Below are 21,635 nucleotides of genomic sequence, written 5' to 3'. Positions count from 1 at the left end.
GGGATCAGGGTATGATAAACAGCACTGAAAAATGGCAGGAGGATAACGTTTACTTTTGAATCCCTGGCCCGCTGCCAGGCTGGCGCTGGTTTTTAGGTTAGCAGAGGTTGGAGGAAGGGCCAGACTGAGGCGGGGCTTGCTGCTGTCAAGGGGAAAAAAAAAAGGGGGGGGCCTGCAAATTGCTGTTCTCAGCTTTTTTTCTCTCCTCTCTTCCACCCCCGCCCTCCCCCGAAAAAAGTCAGTGCTTTCTCTTAGGCTCTTAAAAATGATGCAGAATTTTAACCATCTGCTGTACCCGGAGCTCTTCGCTGGTGCTGCGCAGCTGAATTTTTGCAAAGGGAAGAAATTGCAAAGCTTTCCGAAATAGAAAACCGTTTGTAAGCATGTAAAATATTTTAGGGAATCCTGTCTTTAAAGAAAGATTCTATTTAATTGTGGACTGAGAAGTGGGTATTAACAGAACTGAAACGTTTTTAGCCTATTGTGGATTTTCTGCTACAAGAGACACAGGTGTACTGCTACATCACAGCTCTGCAAACATAGCGTGAGCAATCGGAGGCTTGGGAAGTGTACAGTGATGGGAGCTGATCGTTTTTGTAAAGCTGTGATTTTTTATTTTGAGACTCGCTCTGGAAGTGTAGATGTAGCTGAATGCAGCAGAGGCATCCCTTTACCAGCTGCGTGTGTATATATGAGAGTAAAATTATTTAATGAGCAATATGGGGACTGGCAAAGGAACCCTGTAACTGCCACGGCCTCCTGAACTATCATAGTATGTCTGGTGCACAAAGGGAGATTATTTCTAAATAATAAGGGATGGGGAAAAGGCTTTTGAAGTGGTGAAGCTTAAAGGAGAAAGTAGAAGGAGTCTTTAATGTGGAATCCTTACTTCCCATAAATTAGATTAACTGTTTAAATGCCATGAACAGCAAATTAAATATTTCAGATGTTCATAAATCAGAATATAATGTTTGTCCGGAGTAAGAGCTAAGAAAATTGGAGGTTATTGGCTCATAATTCATCTGCGTATTTAAGATCAATTAGCAAGTTGTAGGAAAAAGAGATTCCAGTGAAATATTTGAGGCATGCAGTTCCTTTGAAAATGCAGTTGGGATTTTCTCTTTCAAGATCTGTCAATACCAGATTGTTACCTCAAGTCACTAGTTATTGTTTGTACCTGTAAGGACTGTATTTTCTTTAAATGAACCTCTACAAATAAATACTAAGAAGGGCATTTACTTTCTGAAGCCAATGTAGAGGCCTGGCTAAGTCTCTTCATTAAATTTTAATTTATTAAAAAAGGCTATGTTACAATGGAGATGTCTCATAATCTACATACATTTTCTTATTTTTAAAGCTGAAGTCTGGGGCTGTATTTTGTCACCTGTTGCCTACACAGGACAAAAGGGACCGGGAGAGGGGGGCGGGAAGAAGATTTACTGATCGTGCAAGCTTTTGCAGGGAACTTATTCATCATTTCATTACCGATTGGTAAAAACTAGCTGCTTTTTTCCCTCTGCTTTTAGGTGCCCCAGAAAATTGTACAATATGTGTGCTTCAGACAGTGCCAGAGAAGCATAATGAGGTGTTTAGTCACAGTTTGGATGTGGTATTGGTAGAAAACAGTGCAGGAACTGTGGGCTGGATTTTCAAGGGAATAGTCCTTGTAATCCAAGGCTGCCTAAATCCCAAACTGGTATCCAGGCAATAGCGGCACTAAATTCTCTGTTTGCTTTTTGTTAGGCTGTTGTCTGCTGAACATTTTCCTTTTCTTGCAAGGACTGCTGTATGGCTGGGCATTTTGGTGGTAGGGTTTGTTGGTTTGGTTTAGGGTTTTGTTTTGTTTCTTCTGTTAACATTTCTGTTCGCTCCCTTTATTGCAGAGCATCTCCGTAAATAGGAATGCAGACAGTCTGGAGTAAGTGTGTTTTTCTGATATGGAATACATGGATGGGAGGGCTTGGAAGGGTGAATATTTGTTTTGTGGGCCAGTAAAATACTAATGTGCTAGCATTTTCCCTTATTGTGTATTTGGATTTAAAAGTCAGTGGTGTACTAGAGCACTCTGGTATAAATGGCACTTACCTAATATTCTGCAGTTTAGAGAACAAAGATTTCTGTGGGAATAATCATGTCTAAAAGACTTCAGTATTGATATACTCTGCAAGTCAATTATACATATTTACTGTATGTGCAAATACAGCATTATGCAGGCTTTGAGAATTCAGAATTGTATATTGGAAGCCTGATAGGATGTAGGACTGTGTGGAACTGCAAACACCTCGACTAGTAGTGAAGCGTATCACTTGCTTGTAACAGTGTTTTTCTGTGGGTGTACAATTGTACATGAATAAATATGTAGAAGATGCTGGTCTTACAAAATCATTTTGGATTTGGCATTATTTAATATACTACCTATAATGTATGTTGTCATCCTCTAACACACAGCTCAGAATAACCTCTGTTCTTATTTTAATACTAATTTGTTTTTTCAGCAGGCATAATAGCATGAATCTGTGGATTCAGGTTATAAATTTAGCTCTAAATTGAGATAAATAAGCAGCTTATTTTAATATTTTAATTTCACAGTCCTAATGATAGCGAAACAAAAATATCTTTGTGCAGTTATTTGCAAAAAAAAAATTGAACTTAAGTTGCTGAACCCTAAATATTGTACTTCTGCTTTATTGTTGAATGCTGGAGCTGGTTATTTGAAAATAAGTAGGTGTTTTTCGAGATATGGGGGGAAGCTTGCTTTCTCACTTTGTATTCGTATTGAGTATTTTCTGGTTAAATAGAATATGAAATGTAGTATAATTACAGTGTCATTTAAATAATGAATTAAAGCCAGCAGATGACACAATATGCAAAACAGTTTATAGCAACAATAAATTTCCAGATAGTTCTGTGTACTGCCGAATTATGGATAAAATAAATTGTATGAAATATAATAAGAGTAAGGAAACATTGTGTGATACTTTCTACACAGCATCATTATTACCTGGGAGAGTTTGAGTGATACGTGAGCCGGGAAAGTCTTACTTTTTAAAAAATAAAGTCATAGATCTGCCTGAGTGTCAAATCCATAGAATCCCTGAAGAGACAAATTCTGGGATGTCTATGTCAGCTTGTCTTGTGCTGGCATCTATTACTGCTACAAAACATACAGGTTCATCTGAAGATTCTCTGAAAAGCCCCTGTTCTGTGAATTTTTCCAGTACCAATGGACAACACGTCATATAAAACTCTAAAAAGAGATAGCCAGAGGGCTTATTTCTGCTGTCAGCATAGAACACATTTTCATTGTTGTTTTCCTGTGGTTTGAATAGAGATTCAAATCAGGCCTACCAAATTTGTTTGAAATGAAACAGAAAATACAAATATGGATGTGTGTGCAAATATATTTGTTTCTAATCTGCCTAATTAAATCAGCAGTATGGTATCTGATGTCCATTAAAAATGTGGGGGTTTTTTTGGGTTGGTTTTTTTTCAGGGCCGGGCTTGGAAAGTATTTAATGGTCAGTGGAAAAAAATGAGGAAGAGGAGGGTGTGGCTGCCACTGGGAGGCTCTGGCCCTGCAAAGGGTCCCTGGCTTGTGGAGATGTGGTCCTTCATCGGAAAAAAACGAAGACTTCTTTTAGGTAAAATTGAATTATTCTTTTGTTGTTGTTGTTAATCAGAAAACAAGCGAGCATTTAATCCTGCTGTTTCTAATGCCTATTTCTGAAGGCTGGTCAGTGGTCCTCACTTGAGTTCTGCTAGCTTTATTCACATTTTGTTTTGCCCCAGACTTTTCAACTCTTTCCCTAACCAGTCATGACAAGAACAACAAAAACTAGTTTCAGCTCTGCAGAGTAATAAGAAAAGTGGTTTGATGTTTTGTTTATTCTGAATAGCCAGTGAGGGACCAATCCTGTACGTGCTGGAGTGGACCTGAACCCATGTCTGAATTTTCATTTCCACGCTGTGTGTTGTTCCTTTAGCCCCTGAGCTAGCACATACACACCCAGATACTTCTGTCTATAGTTCTTTATATTATGGCCACAATTACAGCATCATAAAGTCTTGAAATGAGACTGAGAATATTTTCAGGTTACAATTCTTGTGGGATGAAATTTTGACAGTATTTTGAGTAAAACTATATGTTGGTTTGCGCTTTTTTTAAGACATAGGCCCCACTTGTTACAAGTGCAGTTTCTTAATAATGCTGATTTACAATTTCAGTTCTGGCCAGTTGATGTTAAAACTATTTTTATGCAGTGGCATGGTTTTAGCATTCCTTTTTCCCTCTGCTGCTGCAAATATAGTTTGAAAACATGTGAGTTCTACTGATACCATGAGTGAAGACAGAGCTGAAGAAACTTTGGTAGTAAAACCACTCACCGGTGTGGTTACAGAATCTGCTCTCACATCTCATGTCTTCTATTTGAGTTCATCATCTCTTAATTATGTATCCTTGTCTTCCTTTGAAGAGCAGCAGTGTGTGGGTTGTGGTGAGGTATTCTCACAGCTTGGGTGAATTACTAGCCACAAGACCAAAGGCTGAGTGTAGCAAACTACTGTATGAGTGGCAATATCCCAGGATCTGACACACAACTTGGACTCTCTTGTAATTATTAAATGGGTTTTGCAAATAATGATGCATGGATGGGAAAAACAATAGTAAGATTAAAAAAAAAAGAAATGCATTTATATAGTAAGCAAATTCTTATAATTTAGGTTCTTGCTAATTATTTGTGGTGGTAGGGGGGAGAGCAGGTGGCAAAGTAAACATGCTTGTTTTTATGTGTTTTTGTGACGTTTGAATGACACATTGACAGCATTGTGTCAGGCACCATAGCTAGCTTAGCAGATGAGGCATTTCACATTAGATAAAGTGAACTCATCTATTTTTTTGCCATTTCTTTTGGCCATAGAAAACAAAAGTAGTAATCACTGCACTGGAACAGGCCCACAGTGTAATTAATGCCAAGTCCACCCTGACATATTTTACAAAGGGTTGATTGGTAAGAGGTGGAGGGTGAAGATGACCAGCATCAGATCCTTTTGGAATACCCTGTCCTTGTCAGAAAGTGGGGCAGGTAGGTCCCTTTACTTTGTGCAAAGGTCCTTGTAGTCTTTCCAGCAAACAATCCCTTCCAACACTATTTTTGTAGGCTATGGATAGAGTCATTCTTTCTGATTCCCACTGATGTCCCTTAACAAGGCATTGATTTTCATGTGCTCAGGCTGCACATTGAAGAATAATATATTCCTATAGTTTGAATTTACTGCTTGTTTAATTTAGCTGAATCATTTCCCTTTCAAGACTGGAAGCAGGTGAGAAAGTTGGACTACAGATCCTGACTTTCAGACTGTGTATCTCTGTTGTGTTCCCTGTTGCTCATGTGCTCACTAACATAAATAGTTTGATCACTCTATGTCCTCATATATGGCAGTCTCTTATAAGTGACATTGTTGTAGACACCTGCCTGTGCACTCCTGTTACTTCTGTAGCTTTAATGAGGAAAGGCTCATTAGCATTCTCCAGGAAGCTGTTTCCCTGGCAGGCGGATATTAGAAGGATAATGTTTTCAATACAGGATTCTGTTTTCCTGCTTGACTTACCTGGCATTATTGCATATCCCTGAAAGTTTCTGTTGACTTGTTATGGTGGTCTCTTCCCTTGGAGAATGTTTCAATATGATCTCCTTAGCAATTATAAAAAAAATATTTATCATGTTTCACATTCACTCAGCTTGGGTAAACCCTTCAGTAACCCCAGTACTCTCCCCTTGCTTGTCATTTCTGCCACTCTGTATTTTACAGCTGATCTTTCTAGACATGAACTAAAGTTAAAAGCTGATACCAGCATGGCCTCTGCATGCAACAGCTCTTAACACTTCTCTTGCCAAAATGTCTTTTCATTCGTGCATTTTACTTTTGGCTGCTTAGCTTGTTTTTAATCAGGATTCCAACTTCCAGTCGTGATTATTGTGTTTTCTTTATGGTCTTCATGAGTCACATTGTCAGAGCCCTTTTGAAAGGCCAAATAAATAATAATGAATTCTGTGGATGCACTCAAAGTTAAAAAAGACGTATTTTTCATTATGTTATTAATGTTGTTTTTCTCCCCATTATGTAATCCCTGCTCAGGCATTAAAGTTATAATCTTTTAAAGTAGCCTTCCAGACGGTTTACTAAATCACAGAATTCATTGGTGTGTAATCTGGATCATCATTTGTGGCTATTTTTGAGGACTGCTACCCTTTCATTCCTGATAGAAGAGTGCAGATTTTTGTTGGAAGCCCTGCCTCCAACCTTGGGCTGCTTCCGAAAGGCTGCATGTGTCCTCAGAATGGCTTGCCTTTAATTTATCCCTTTATTTCTGTTTTCCTATCTGCTGTTCTTGCACCCTTTACTTGCAAAAGAATTGATTAATGGGACTTGCTGTTTGAAAGGACCAGAGGGGACAATTTTGTGACTTGAATATCATAGATTTTTCCATCTGTATTAAGCCTGATAACTTCTTTTTAACCTAAAAGGCACCTTTTATCTGTCTGGATTTCTCTATCAGGAGATAGAGAGGCGTATCTTAGAATATGAGGTAGGATCAAGATTGCTCCATCGCCCCAAAAAATGGATGATGCAAGAATTTTGTGTCACAGAATAATGTTTTCTCTGTTTTCCTGTTCAAGAGAAGGGACATCTCATTCCCTAACTTTCCCGAGTGTTTTTTTTGCTTCTCATCTTGGAGGGAGAGTGCTGTTGGTTGGTGTGAAGGTGAAGGAGAACTGAAAAAGGAAAGACTAGGAATTTCCACTGGAAGAAGTAGTGGGTATTTTTTATTTTTTATGAATACCCCAGATTAGGAACCCAGCTAACAAGAAATGTTAGTGTGGTCATATAGGGTGAGAAAAGGCAAGGTTCCTCTTTTGCATGACTAAATAGCTCAAGGTCATAATCAGCCATTATCTTTTCTATGGTGTTTTTCGTTCTCTTTCTTCACTCCCTTTGTTTCCCAGTACTATTTCAGACTTGCCAGACCATTGTTGTGCAGTCTTCCCGCTTCTAATGTATGTCAATAAATTGTCCTTATGTCACTGGTTCAGTCCTTATGCTCCCAATCTCCATTTTTAAATCTTAATGTCTAAGTATATTCTTTGTTCTGGTTGTTTCAGTCCAGTGCTTTTTGGAAAAGGTACCCCTTTGCCTCAGCCTGATACAAAGCTTTGCTCAGTACTCACATTGCTCTTGCCCACCTGCTCCTTCTGTGTCTAGAGATTTTGTTAGCCTTTTTTCCTGACAGATATACTATGCCTGCATAATCTTTTGTGCCAAAAAGCAGTGTTTCCATTGAAATCGATGGGAAGATCTGATGAACATACAAGGTGGCAATATTGCACTGTATTCTAGGTCATTTACTTTAAATACCTGCTGTACATTTTTGCTTTGGCCTGGACACAGCCCTTTTAAACCTGTTGTCAAGGCTTTCTCATTCCACTTTCTTTCCTTGATTCCTGGTGTATAATAAAAAACCCAATGCTGTCATATCAGATTTCAGGGAACAGCAGTCACAGGAAAGTGTGGTACTAGATTTGATTGTTCCAGCCACAGAACTGGACAGGTGAGAGTTACCCCGAGTGCCAGTCCTTCACCCACCTGCAGTGGGAATGCCGCCCAGCACAGTGCAGACACATGGTTTGGAAGTTTCTTCTTTACTCTTGGCCATGTTGGAATCTGCTGTGATCCATTTGGGCTAAATGCCATACTCTCATGGGGCATGTGCTAGGAGGACTTTCTCCTTTTGGTTTTCCTGATCGCAGTAAGTTTCTGACTCCTACTGCTGGGGTGAGAAAAGATCAGAAAGCACAGGAGCAGGAACTGCAGAGGTGGGTGAAGAAGGGCCAGTGCAGGCTGGATGTAACAAGATCCCAGCTTGCCACACCTCTTGCATTAATTCATGCTGCTAGAAACTAGAAAGGTGAACATACTGTTACGGATCCAAAAATAGCTATTTTGCACAAAGTGTCTGAGAATGGAAGGACACCCTCTCAGCCCTTCCCCTGAATGGTTCATACTGTTTTGTGGGACTCTAGGACCTTGATTTTTTGGAGTTGTGACCTGGTCCTCTTCTCAGAGTTGCTGGTGGATCTCATGCTGATTCCAACTGACTTACCCTATGTGGCTCCCTGCACCAAAGACTTTGATCAAAAGCTTGCCCCCTTGCCTGACCTGATTCCTATTATTTTCTTCTGGAAGCTCTAACATAATGTTCACCTTAATTAGAGGTGCTTCTGCCTGAGGATAAAGAAGGGAAAATACCTTGGTCTGGACCACTCCCTTCTATGTGCTCTTTTGCTGCTGTCGTGGCCATCTAACTGATGGTAACATCTGCATCCCAGTGAGCCACGTCACAACAGATGAGGAGACCAAGGTACAAAGCAAATTTGGGATCATTCAGCAAGCCAGTGGATTAGAGGTGAGAATGGAAAGGAGACACTCCAACATGCTGTCTAGCTGTATGCTACCAATGCAGCATTAATTTAGCTGTTTCAAGAGATGCTTCTTTTAATATTCATATTAATAATGATGTCGTAAGACATTATGAGAAGTTGGTAAGAGAAATCTTAACAGCTAAAATAACTGCTTATTTAGCCTGATAAAGTTTAGCAATAAGCATATGTGAAATTTTATAGGCAGCATATTTTCAGTTTATTTTCCTTGTTCTCCTCTTTGCAAGTGAGCTATCATGAAATTAGCAATTGTCTACAGCAACAGGCAACTTCTCTACCGATCCACAGACTACAGGATATTTTAAGAACTCCATTTATAATGGTTACTTGCACTTTTTAATAACCACTTTAAGACCCAAACAATTTTATAAATCAACTCAGAATTTTTCAAAAGGAGATATAAAATTTAAAAATTGTATTGAGGTGATAAGTTTTCACTTAAAGTATTTTTATAACTTTAAAAATAACTTCCAAGCAGCTGGCTAGCTCTGCAGAAATTAACCTGGTTTTGAAACATGAATTTGTGCAGACTTTTGTTCTGAAAATAATGTTCCACTGAGCCATGATAGCTTAAGGTGTCTCTTTTTTGAAGGGGGGGTAGGTGGGGAAGTCCAGTGATTTAGTGACTGAAGAGAGTTGCCACTTGGTGAGCTCCATCCCTAGGGATATGACCTTTTTAATCCTCTTTAGTTAATGTATTGGTGATCTTTACTTAGGCAGAGTAAACAGTGCTGTTCTGAACAAAGGGGAGGTCATGCTTCCTGCATTACACTCTGACCCCGGGGTCACGGCCTTTGTTCACTTCTCAATGGGAATTGCTCTCCGAGGGCCACCACAAAATGGAGAACTAATTTCGGCACGTGCTGGCGGAGAATGGCAGAGTATCAGGTTTGCCTCACCCGAACCTCCGAGTGCGCCGCACTCGCAGCCAGAGGAAAAGTCAAACTGTTTCAAAGAGCACGTGTTAGCTCTTTAATTACCAGTGGCCGTGGCACTTAATCCCTCGTTGAACTAAATATATTGCTTGGGTCTTCTCCCTGTAATTCAGTTGCTCACTTTTCAACCTTTTTTTTTTTTTTTGCCCCTGACTGGATTATTCCAAAGGAAGAAGCACAGACTAGTGAGAAATAGTGATTTTTCTTCCCTAGAAAGAAAGTGAGAAAGCACATGGCAATTGCAGCATCAAACTTGGGCCTCTGAGGTCTCAGAATGAGCCTTGTTTCTCGGCCCATAAGGAAACGTGGTGCTGTGTCCCAGGGATTGTGTTCAGCACCTTTTCTGTAACTTTTTCTGTGTGTTGCAGCAATACACACACACGCAGGGCCCTCTGAGGCCGAGCATGGCAAGCCCGGGGTACTGAGCCAGAGAGAACTAGAACTTCCTTGTCTTTATCACTGATTTTATGCAAAAAGGCTGCAATTTTTTTTCCTTTTTTTTTTTTTTTGGCTTCAAAAGTAACTGGTGGCAGAATGTGATGCATCTCATTTTTAGTTGCTGTGACTAGGGAACATATATAAACATGGAAGCTGAGATAAATTATCTGGAAGACTTGCATGCAGAAAACCACCACCTTTTACTGAACGATTTTGGTTATTTTTCATCTATATGCTCTTCTTTGCTCAGCAGTAAAATCTGTGAAATACAATTTTTGATCATAAAATAATTAATCTATAAACACTCATCTTCAGTTAGCATACGGCTTTTCCACATTTCTTACTTCTATCAAAAAAACCCCCAAACCAAAAATAACCCCTAATTGCTGATGACAGCCAAGTTGTGTAAAACACAGCAGGGTTAGAACTGAGCACAAGGGATCTGAGTGTATTGGGGGGAGCTTATAATGTTGCCATCACAAAAATAAATAATACTAGAGTAGTAAACTTTGAGACTTCTGTGGCTGTCAACATGAATAGGATTAAGGTAAAAATGTGTCCTTGCATTCCAGTCATTTCAAGTAAAACCTTAGTCTCTCTTTAAGTTTCCTTGCAGTTGAATTATTTAAACAAACACTTCTAATAATCTACTCTTAGACTTAAAAGTACATTCTGTAATACAGCAGAATGAGCTCTTTAACAAAAGAAGTGGCCGAGCAACTGAGCCATCATGCCCTGTGAGTGAAAACTTGCCTTCAGAGCTGAACCAAATGTGAGCAGCAAGTGATGCTGACTGCAGCAATATTGAAACCAGCCCTTCTGTGTCCCTTACTTGTTACCGGAAATTCCTGAAGTCCGCTATCTTTAGATTTTTATTGGAAGATGGAGTGGAAATGTATATTTACCTGTTTTCCACTAAAAATAATATTGTCAGGTTGACATAAATCTGTTGCTCCCTCGTGTTACTTACAATTAATATGTTTACTAATGAAAATACAAAGTCCATCCCCTTTCATCATGTACTAGTACTGCTTTTCTGTTATCTGCAGGATTTTAGAGACTAAAGAGAGTCTCAAGGCAATGCTATTTGCATTATTTTGGGGGTTCCTTTTCTTGCATTGATATGGTTGTTCTTTCTTTGGAGTTAATGAGCTGTAGGAGAATTTTAAAAATGTGGATAGCAGCTTGGAGTTGAAAAGAAAAAAGTTAAGAAAATACTCGGCCAATATTCAAATTTTAAAATACTTCTTTTTCCTTAGAAAGACATTGGAACCTTACAATAGCTATAGGAAGTGCTTGCTGAAAGGAAAAACAATTTTTTTCAGAGTGTGTTAAACATTTCAGCATGCAGTATGATAATTTAGGATGCCATTGTAGAAGTGCCTCTTCTGAAAGATCCTTAGTGAAGGGAACCTTTTGGAATGTTTTTGCTTTGAATGTTCCTGACTCAAACGTCTCAGGATTTTTTTTTTGTTGTTTGTTTAGTTTTGTTTTACTGTTTAAAAAATAGCTTCCTCCCTGGAAAGATTTAGATTAATAGAATGAGCAGAGAATAGTCTATTTTACTGTGTGAATTTGATTCCTCAGCATTACTATTTCTGGCACTGATTTTTCCATCTAGTGTACCTGGTAAAGCTTAAAGGTAGGTAAGATTTCTCTCATTTCCTAGACAAAGATGTTGCTGAAATTAAAATACGAGCTTCTAATTTTGGTATCAAAATTGTTTCCAAATGTGACCCCTGCAGTGAAAACCAAGGAGGAACCATTCATATTTGACAGCCTTCTCTCTTTAGCAGCTGGTGTACACTTGTCTGTACCGCTTTTAGTACGAAACCATTTCTGTTTCCCTGTTGATTTCCTTGATTCGCTGGACCATTGCAATATATCAGTTTAAGGAGAGAAAACATGAAAAATTTAAAAAATAGTCCTGTAGAACATGGGGTTTGGTCAGGCTTTAGGTGTGCTATGGAAATTTTGAAGCCTGTTCTTTACATTTGGAAGATAAACATTTTTCTAAACACTAGGATATATATTCAGGCCTAGTGTAATTCAGCAAAATTCATTTGAAATGAGTGGTTATTTCCCTGATTTGTCTTATGTCAAAATCTGTTATTCTGCCTCTTTCCATTAAATACTTGGATAAAAAGAAGTATGTGAAAGTGTAAAAAAGCTACCTGGGTGCAGATAGCTGCATATCATACATTCATGTATGTGTGGTTTTTAAATTAATACTTGGGTGAGCAGAAAATACAAGACAGACGTCAGTTGCACCTGTAAAAATAAAAAGGCAGCTTCTCTGGGAAACTGCACTGCTCAGTTTTTCTGTGGTAAGAGGATCCTTGTGTTTTCCACTGGCGTTAACCCCTTTGGAAGGAAAAATGCATGACAGCCTCAAAATGGTGTTCTCTGTTAGGGAAAGGCAAAGATGAGCTAGAATTGCACAGTAGTTCAATCACAAAAGGGCCTTTTCTAATAGATTTCCAATAATTCTCTTAGACTTCTTAGTGTTTTGGCCAGTAAAACCTGAACAATAATACAGTAAACCTGATACTCCGATAGAAATGTTTCCCTGTGAGTGTGGGATCCCCATTTGCTACACAAACAGTCCTGTAAGCGCAGTTTTAAAGCAAAATTGTTTTTTCAAGTCCCCACGATGAGTCTGAAGTACCTGTTTTGCTCTCCCCTCTGAGCTGAACACTCAGGGCACTGCCAGCTGAAGGCTGGAACATTTTGGTCTACGCATGCAGTGCTTTATTCAATGAAATCCCTGATGTTTATGTCCGTCTCCCTCCTGCTTTCAGGTGTGGGAGCAAGGTCCTGCATCCAGGCAGTCCCAGAGCAGGGAGCTGGGTTCTCTGAACATAGGATGAGTTGTTACGGTAACACTGAGTGATAAAATTCCTGCTGGTGTAGTGCTGTTACGATCAACTTCGTTCATGTAGTTCTTACTCTATATTTAAGTTGTGTTAAGGTTTTTTAAATGTGGCATTTATTTATATAACTAGAAAAACAATGGTCATGAACCGTGCCTTCCATTGATTTTCCTGTTGTAATTCAAATATAACCCTTTGTTAGTAATCTTTAGGCTGCATTATAAAAATATTTCTATTGAGAAGAATTACATAAACAACATTAATTTAGAGTCTTATTCTAGTAGTATTCACACTTACTGGGCTGTGGTAGCAGGAGACTATAACTGCATACATACACATACATACCTGTATCCACAAGTCCCATACTGCACACATGTACAGAGGGGACAGAGTATGTGATTTTATTGAAGTGATTGGTGGGGGAAGGTGGAATTGTTTAATTTTATTACAGATAAATGACGGAAGTAATATGGGCTTCAGACATCAACTTTAATTTTGGTATTTGGCTTCAAAATTTTTTGAAAAGCAGCTGTATTTCTACTTGAGTCAGGGAGACTTCTCCACGTCAAACTCAGTCACATTCTCCCGTTGCCAGGAGGCACAAGGTCTGGTTTTTTCCCCTGTACAGTTTTCTTACTAAGTGACTTGTTTGCATTAGAAAAAAAACTGTACAGTTTTCTTGAAATTTTTGGTGAACCAAAAAAATTTCATTGCATTATATTTCTGGTGGTAACTTTTTCTGGGAATATATATATAAGAGTTGACCTTTTAATATTTCAGTGCTTTGATCAGCCATCTAAAATCTTCAGCAAAAAGCTTTTAGGCCGTAAGAAAAAAACGGCTAAATTTGAAACTTGAAATTTCCATGGATTAGTCACAGACATCCCCTGGGATGAACTGAAAAACATAGTTCACTGAATAAGCCTGGAAGCAGCTTTTCACAATTTTGCGCCCCCCCCCCCTTTTTTTTTTGCAATGCCAGTTTTAGTATTCATGCTGCACTTTATTAGTGTAGACAACATAGCCAAAACTTCATTTGGTCTTTTCCTTTTAAGGGCTTTTGTGTTGGTAATAAACTTCAGTAAAATCACCTTTATTAAATTATGGCACACGTTTAATCTGCTTAGATGCTGATTCGTCTTTGAAACAGCAAAGTGGGAAATTAGGGGGAAAAAAAATAAAGATTTTTTGCACTGAATTTCTCGTTTGCTGGCAACACCAAAATGACCCTCTTTTCTAAAACCCGTTTTACACACCAGTGTGGAGTGTCAGCCCAGGAGAAGCATGGCCTCATCCCAAGCCCCAGACTTGGAACTAGCCATTTCTGTCCACAGGGAGAGAAGAGACCTTTAGTTATATCACCTTTGCATCTGTGCAGGACATTTTGTTCACTAAAACTGAAACGTAGCAGAATCCTGTTAAAGATGAGTTTATAACTTTAGGCATCCCTTGGAAATCCATGAAACTTAATAATGCACGTGTGACAACTCCAATAAATGTGACATGACAGACAGGAAGGCAAAAGACTCAAATGACACCATTCATGGAACACAAATTCTATGAAGTACTGTCCTTTTTCCACAACTACATATTATACCTGCAGTTGATTACCAAGAGTGTAGAAGCTTGTATTTATCTGGCCGGATAAACACATGAATACTTCCAGTAGGTTCATTATTTTCTTACCATTATATTTGATTATAACAGTAATGTGTCAATATCATTCATGTTAGGAGGGTTTTTTTTTTTTCAAGGAGAGGGATTTAAAATTACCAGTGCCAATATACTGTTATTATGTGAGGTTCCAGTCATCCTTTATATAGCCAATCTAAGGTGCACCTTATGTACCATATATTTTACCTTTAATGGGCTCAAAAGAAATGGTAACTTGAACTGTAGATCTGATACTAACACTTAGCTCACAAACAGAATTCTGTATCTACAACCATTTTGGATTGTCTCTGTGTGTAGTAAGTAATTGCAGCTATACTATGAAAGTGATACTGTAATGGAAGTCCCTTTTTATTTTCTTACAGTTTATGCAAATTTTTCATCTTTGCTAACATTTCACTACCAAAATCCACAAAGGAATTTGTGCTGTATGTAACTTTTGTGTGCATTGCAATTCACTTTGTTGAGGATTGTTGCACTCTGGTGTAATTAAAAAATAGATACTTGATATCAGAAAATTTGGTCACTGGATAGCTCTTGACTAGTTTTAAAACCTTTAAGTAATTTATGATATAAAGGAATTTTAAGCCCTTTTTAGACCTGAGAAATTGTAAGTTTTCAATACAGATTTCATCATGTATATTTGCTTACTTTTTGCAGCTTATCCTTCTCTAAAAACCAACATTTTCTTTTTTTTTTCCTATGTGTTATTTTTCCTTTCTTTTTCTTCTCTCCTTTTTTTCTAGATTTTTTTTTTTTTTACTTTTTTTTTTAAATCTCCAGCACCTTTTTCTGCGAGGCACCCGATTCTAAGCAGAGGTGCCCATTAGCTAGAGGGAGGGCTGGGTTTGAAGCCCCCCCCCCGCTTGTTTGAACGCGGTGCTCCGAGGCAGAGCAGGAGTGCCCGGCCACAGCATTCCGAGCGGGACAGCCAGGCTGCCGGGAATGCCGGCTGGGAGCAGGCTCTGCATGCAGGGCTGCCAAAGGGCTGCCAAGGGGCCGCCGCTCACCTGCGCCGGGGGAGCGGGAAGGAGGGAGTGGGGCCGGCCGTCCCGAGGCAGGAATACAGTAAAAAACGGGGGAAAAAAGTTGGAAGATAAACAAAATTGGGTCGGTAGCACCCTTAAAAACCTGCTAATGCAACCACCCCCTTTAATGCCTCCTTTCTTGAAGAAAAAAAAATTAAATTAAAAAATAAACTTGTCCTAGTGCCACAGTTTCACTTATGCTGATACCAGTTTAATGCCAAGTTTTCTGTACAACACTATTGTTAAAGTACAGTGTACTGGAGGAAGTGTTTTTGCAAAATGCTTCGTTATGTTTTGAAGGGAAGGGTGTAGAAATACATCCTCATTCAGCTTGCTTTTACAGTTTAGATCATTTCAGAATTGTCTGTTTGGTATTTCAGTGTTTTTCCCCCGTAATTTAATAGGCCACCGATCCATTGGAAAGAATGCAAGTTATCCAGCAGTAAATAGAACTTTCCTAAGTGACCTGCACAATGGCACAATGTGTAATTGCTGTCCTTTCTCTGAAGTGTGCACCCCTGTAATCCCCAGACTGGTCCTTTCAGGGAATGGTGCACTAGACTGCTTTGCTTTTCTAGATAGATTTTAATTATTTTTATTTTTAATTCCTAGAGAGTGCCTTTAAGAAGAAAAACTGTCTAAATGTTAAGTAAAGTTATTCTTGGTGATGTTTTTTTATAACCTGCATTGGAATTATTTTAATGATACAATAAAATAAAAAAGAGGGAATTTACACTTTTCTGGATAACTTAATCCTAAAAAAAGAAAAAAAACCCACCAAATATGTTTAATTGGATTATTAAAAAACAAACAAACCCTATCCATGCACCTGATCATCTTTTATTAAATATTTCTGAAGGCTGTTAGATTACAAACCACCCTGTATTGCAAATGAGCTGTATTATCTGGAGAGCAAAAAATCATGATCTGTTTAGAGGTGACCTCAGTGTGGATGTCTCTATCATACCAAACTGAGAGGAAAGAACGAGAGATGCTGCTCTGAGTTAAAATACAAGCAAATGAATTAGTGTTCAGTAGGAGTATTTATAGTGAGTTTCCAATAGACAGAACTTGTGATAAAGGAAAAGAAAGGAGTTATAAAATTCTGTAATTGTATAAACTGTGGTGTGAAAATACTTGCTTAACACTATTTGCATAATTTGAATTTATTCAGGCATGATGAATCTTAAAATAATTCTTCCACCTCTCTCTTTGGAATTTCATTTCTGTTAAGCGAAGCTTACAAGTTGGACTTGAGGTAATTGTTTTCCTCTTTCCTGAATCTGTAATTTTTTAGTACTGCGGTAACCTAAAGTTAGACAACTTTCAATCTTACTTCACAACTGTGGTGACAGACAGAATGCATCTATGTATCTCCTTGACTAAGGGTAGCTTTGAGTGATGAATACAAGTCATAACTGTGTAAAGGAGAGGCACTTTTAACCCTCCAAATGCACCAGAATTATCCCCATTAGGAGCAGGCAAAAGAAGGGATGAACTTCAGCTGTTTTCACATTAAGAAAAAATGGGAAAGGAAGGGGCAGGTATGGAGAATAAAGAACAGGAAGATCTGTATTTTATATAGAAAGTATAAAAATAAATGAGGAGCTAAAAATCATGTCTGAGAAACAAAGGGGAAAGTCAGTCAGAAAGCTGATTAAATACAAGTAGAACACTCTGAACTAAGCAATTAGTCTACTTAAGTCCGATCCTCCCCTAAAAAATAGGTCTGTCTTTTATATTTCATTGGCATTAAAAGTCGTTGAGTGCACTATCACATGTAATCTCTTTTTTTCTGTGCAGGGTTAACATTTTCATCTGTGCATGTTCTCTTAAAATAAATACTATCAGGAATGTCATGCCATTATTTTAAAACAAAAATGATAAGAGTTTTAGCTGGATATGATGGCTGTCTGCTGCTAAGTCTGTTATCCAGAAATTTTGCTTGCTTTTACTTTTTAACCACCCAGAATTTATGCACATCGTCTGCATCCACAGTCTATATGCAATAGAGACCAGTTATTAGAAGAGGTCAGAATTACTAGGTGTCATTTTACCGAAATAAATATTTGTGGGAAAGTTACTGTTTAAATATCTTGTCAACTGTGTCCTGATAATCTCTAGTATGCTTTTACTATAATTCCCTAAAAATAAATATTAGAAACATTTTGTGGTTTCACACCATTAAAAAAAAAAAAAAAGTTGGTAAGGCAAAACCATAAAACATAAATTTTGCTTACAGAAGAAATGTGTATTCTCCTCAGAATGCTGGTGGTTGAGCATTTTCTGGAGATCTGAGGCTGGATCAAAATGGGTAACAGAGGTTCCCTAAATTTGCCACTGCAGGAGTCATTGGAGCTATGGCTGGGCCACGCAGCTCCAAGAAAGCCACATGTGCCACCCTGTGCCTTCTCGACTTGGCTGATATGGTGCATTTTGAGAGCAGAACTCGCTCGGTGTCAGGCCTGAGGCCGGAGCTGGGCTCCATGTCCATGCTGCTGTTCCAGCCCGGGCAGGCTGGCCGTGCCAGGCACAGGGTGTGCAGCTCCACGGCTGCCTCACAAGCCAGGATACCTGGGGCATAGAACAGAGCCTTTGTCACCATCTTTGCCGCAGCTGGTCACTGAAATGCTGCACTTGTGAGGTTATGGAAGAGGGAAATGCATCTGTGAAAGAACCTCTGACTGAAACCCTCCACTCCATTTTGCGGGATAGTGCATTGGAGAGCAGCCACTTTGGATGGGATAGAAACAAGTATCTAAGGGTTTTCTTTTTACATTGCAGTTTTTTCTATCACCTCATGATCAATATTTAGTGGAATAAAATATCAATGAATATATTCTTTTTCCTGAAGAATATTTTACAAACTTAGACACACATGGTATTGACTTTTCAAATCAGTCAAAGCTGTCTAGCTGCTTTAAAAGTACATCAGGAAAGCAGTGATAGCATAAGCAAAATCAATAATAAGTGAGAGGGACAACTATGACTTTCTTTAAGTAACTATGTAATCCCTTTTTTCTTACGGTAACATATTTTCCACAAAGAAGACTCTTCAAGGTTGAATCCTGTACAGTCTCCTCCCCCTCTCCATCCTCTCCCCCCCTAGTGCAGGGCAAATCAAATGCTTGACAACGTTTTTTGTTAGGAAAGCACATGAAAAAAAATTTTGAATATACCAATAACAGAAAAAGTCTATATATTTTTATTGCAAGAAGGAGATTTCATTGGCTGAGTGAAATGGCGAGATGTGACGCAAAAGGACACTTGGACGGTGGAAATGCTGATGTATGCCAAAGCAGGCGCACCAAGAAATGCTGTTGCTATGAGAGAAACAGAGGGAGAGGGAGGGAGGGAGGGAGGGAGGGAGAGACCGTGAGAGAGCAACTTGTGGAGGCCTTAGTTTTCCTTTTTGGCTTATAGCAGAGAGACTACAATGTCTTCCGTTTCTAGCAGGAAGGGTTTAGGACCTTCCAGTGGGTATTTTCATGAGGCTGAGCATTTAGAGGAGAGGAGGGAGACAAGAGAGATGCAGGTCACCTTAGAGCACAAAAGCAATTGGAAAGTAGGAGGCTGTATGCACTGAGCCAATGATCTGTGCTATGATAGATATACAAATTAGTACGGCAGATGAAGCAGCTTAGCTCATTATCCACCTGATGGTACTGAGACTTACAATTCAGAATGACAGAATTAAAATGCAGACACACACAGACACACACAGACATATATTTATAATGACCCCACCTTTTCAGCTTATGAATTATCCAGCTGGGATACCGACGTCTCTTGTGTAACATTCTTAAAGAGCTGCAATAAATTCACTTTGTGAGTCCATTAGCCAGAAAGGGGGAAAATAATTTGCAGGAATTTTTTTTGTCTCTCTTCTTCGGCAAGGGGGAAAAAAGTTTGTGCTATGAACTTAGCCTAGCAGCTTCTGGAACGCGAGCCAAAAGGGGCAGGAAGTTGTTTTACAATAGCGTTACAGTGATCTGCCACAAATGGAAAAAGCCAAATGTTGGACTCGGCAAAGAGAAAAAACATCCTTCTCCCCCTTGCTTCCCTCCTCTTGCCCCTTTAGAGAGAAAGAGGGAAAGGAGCGCTGAGCTAGAAGTTCTTTTTTAATTACTTCTTGTAAGTAATGGAAAGATTATCTTACTTGCATATTCCATGGCAAGCAGAAGGGAAAGTATCAAAGGGACGTTTAAAAAAATGCACTTGGTAACTAGCAACGGGACTTTTGGCACAATTCCTTGAGTTTGCTTGAGGTTATGGAGGGGGGATGGGAAGAAGAAAAGCAAGTCGACGCAGCACGTTTTCTTTAAAGAAGGGGAGGGTGTATGGAGGCGAAACTATATAATTTTTCTTTTTTTTTAAGGAAGTGTATGTTGATCTTCCGAAGCTGAATCCTCAGGCATTTGTGGCCCATCCTTGCAGCCTGGTATGTTTTTTGTGAGTGTGTGCGAGCGCTCTCAATCAAACAGCAATCATGGCAGCTGTTTTTCTTCCAGCACAGCAGTTGAGCTGTCTCGCCCAAATGCTTATCAGCTTTTGACTCGGTGCCAAGAGAGTTATAAGGGCCAAGCAGCCTGAGCTTGGCTGTGCAGCTGGTTTGGAAGTAAGGGCATGAGAAAACAAAATCACAAAGTTTTTCTGTCACATACAGTATTTACTTTTTCAAATAGCCATTTTCAGCTCGGTAGGTTGAGGTTGGTTTTGTGTGTGTGTGCTGTAGTTCGTGGTCCTTGAGGACTGCTGTGTTACGCAGAGCGGTGTAGGTGTGTGAATGCAGAGAGGAGCCTCTTCTCTCCGTTTTAATCCCGGGAGATATTTCCGTAGAAACCACCCCCCCACACACACCCCCACCTCCCCCAATTAAAAGCTTCATTAGCCGCACTGCCCTGTCAAGCATATTGCCATAGCGTGGGTGCATTTACATTCCAGCGCAGCGCCTTTCCTCCCATCGCTGCCTCTCTGCCGGGTCCCCTCCCGGCGGCGCCGTCCCCATCGCAGCCCCCGGCCCGCGGGAGTACCCGGCGGGGGTCGCAGCGGGGCCGGGCTCAGTGCGTGTCCGTGTTCCCGTGGCTGCGGGGGATGGAAAGGAGCCTGTCCGCGCAGGGCCGTGCCGCTTTCATCATCAGCTCCAGCCCGCTGCGTTTCGCTGGCTCACGTCGTCGTCCTCCTCCTCCTCCTCCTTCTCCTCCTCCTCCTCCTCCACCAGACTACTCCAGTCGCTCACAAGGAGGAGGCTGGACTCTGGAAAGGCTGCTGCTGCTCGCATTCCTGCTGCAAGGGCCTCCCCTTCAGACGGCCTTTGCCAGAGCAGAACTTTTAAAAATGCTGCAAATAGGATCTTCTTTTTCCTCTGCTTGCCTGAGCCCTCCTCTCCTCTCCCAGCGTTCCCGAGCGGGGTTGGTTCTCGCCTCTCCTGTGCTGTACATCCCAATGCAGAGGGCAAAGCACCGAGGGCTCGCCCCTCCGCTCATCCCTTTCCCTCACTCCCTTTTCCCTCCGTTAAGGAAATGGATTGTTTTTCCTGAGCAATGACTCGGGCTTTGCAGGTTTGTGTGCTCTGAGGATGAGGGCTTTTGCTGGCGATTTTCCTCCCCGGAGTCCCCGTCCACAGTGCTGCTCAGGAACGAGCCTCTCGCTTTCTCTGCCTTTCTCTTTCTCTTTCATAGAAATATATTTTTAATGGCTGTAGGTATCTGCGCCATGTGAAATAGGGCGTGTGATATCCCTCCAAACCCCTTGTAATTGGACCATGGCTGAAAAGGAAATATGGGGGGGGGGTGGTGGGGTGTCTGGGGGGGCAGGGGGTGCACAGGCTGTTTCGTCCTTGCAGACCTCCTCCCCCTCCTTCCCCCCCCCCCCCCCTTTTCTCTGCTGAGGAGGGAAAAGGGGATGTGCAGTAAAATGCCGTCTCTGGGACAGGTGCCAGCTCCCAGACAAAAGAAGTAAAATAGGCGGTAAAGAGGGAGGGGGTTGGGGGGGGGGGGAAATTAATAGGCAACAAAAATAGGAATCGAAAATCTCCGAGAGGCAGGGCGGGCGAAAGGGCTGGTGCCCGACTGGCCTTTTTGCTGAGTATTTTCTGTGCGATGGGTGGGAAGGAGAAAGTTGCGGCACACTTTTTATTCCCGTCTCCTCTGCAGACGTTTGGGAGTGTGAAGGGAGGATGCCTTTTTTTTTTTT

The 21,635-nt window shown here is 40.2% G+C and overlaps 2 long non-coding RNA genes across 2 annotated transcripts in view; one reads left to right on the top strand and one right to left on the bottom strand.

Moving 5' to 3' along the window:
• The first annotated feature begins 18 nt into the window (after window positions 1–18).
• The window catches only part of LOC109146136, a 54,378-nt gene continuing 32,761 nt past the window's right edge, over window positions 19–21,635 (top strand). Inside the window, exons 1-2 of the long non-coding RNA XR_005604461.1 lie at window positions 19–1,918; window positions 3,494–3,641. This is a non-coding gene — a long non-coding RNA (uncharacterized LOC109146136). The remainder of the gene's footprint in view (window positions 1,919–3,493; window positions 3,642–21,635) is intronic.
• On the bottom strand, window positions 16,261–21,171 carry LOC109146138. The gene is made up of 2 exons (XR_002047966.3): window positions 19,188–21,171; window positions 16,261–18,014 (listed from the first exon to the last, which is right to left on the bottom strand). It is a non-coding gene; the product is annotated as an uncharacterized LOC109146138 (long non-coding RNA).

This window comes from Corvus cornix, chromosome 1A, assembly GCF_000738735.6.
Source record: "Corvus cornix cornix isolate S_Up_H32 chromosome 1A, ASM73873v5, whole genome shotgun sequence".
In the NCBI taxonomy this organism is placed as follows: Eukaryota; Metazoa; Chordata; class Aves; order Passeriformes; family Corvidae; genus Corvus; species Corvus cornix.
This window is presented reverse-complemented; position numbering and strand designations above follow the sequence as displayed.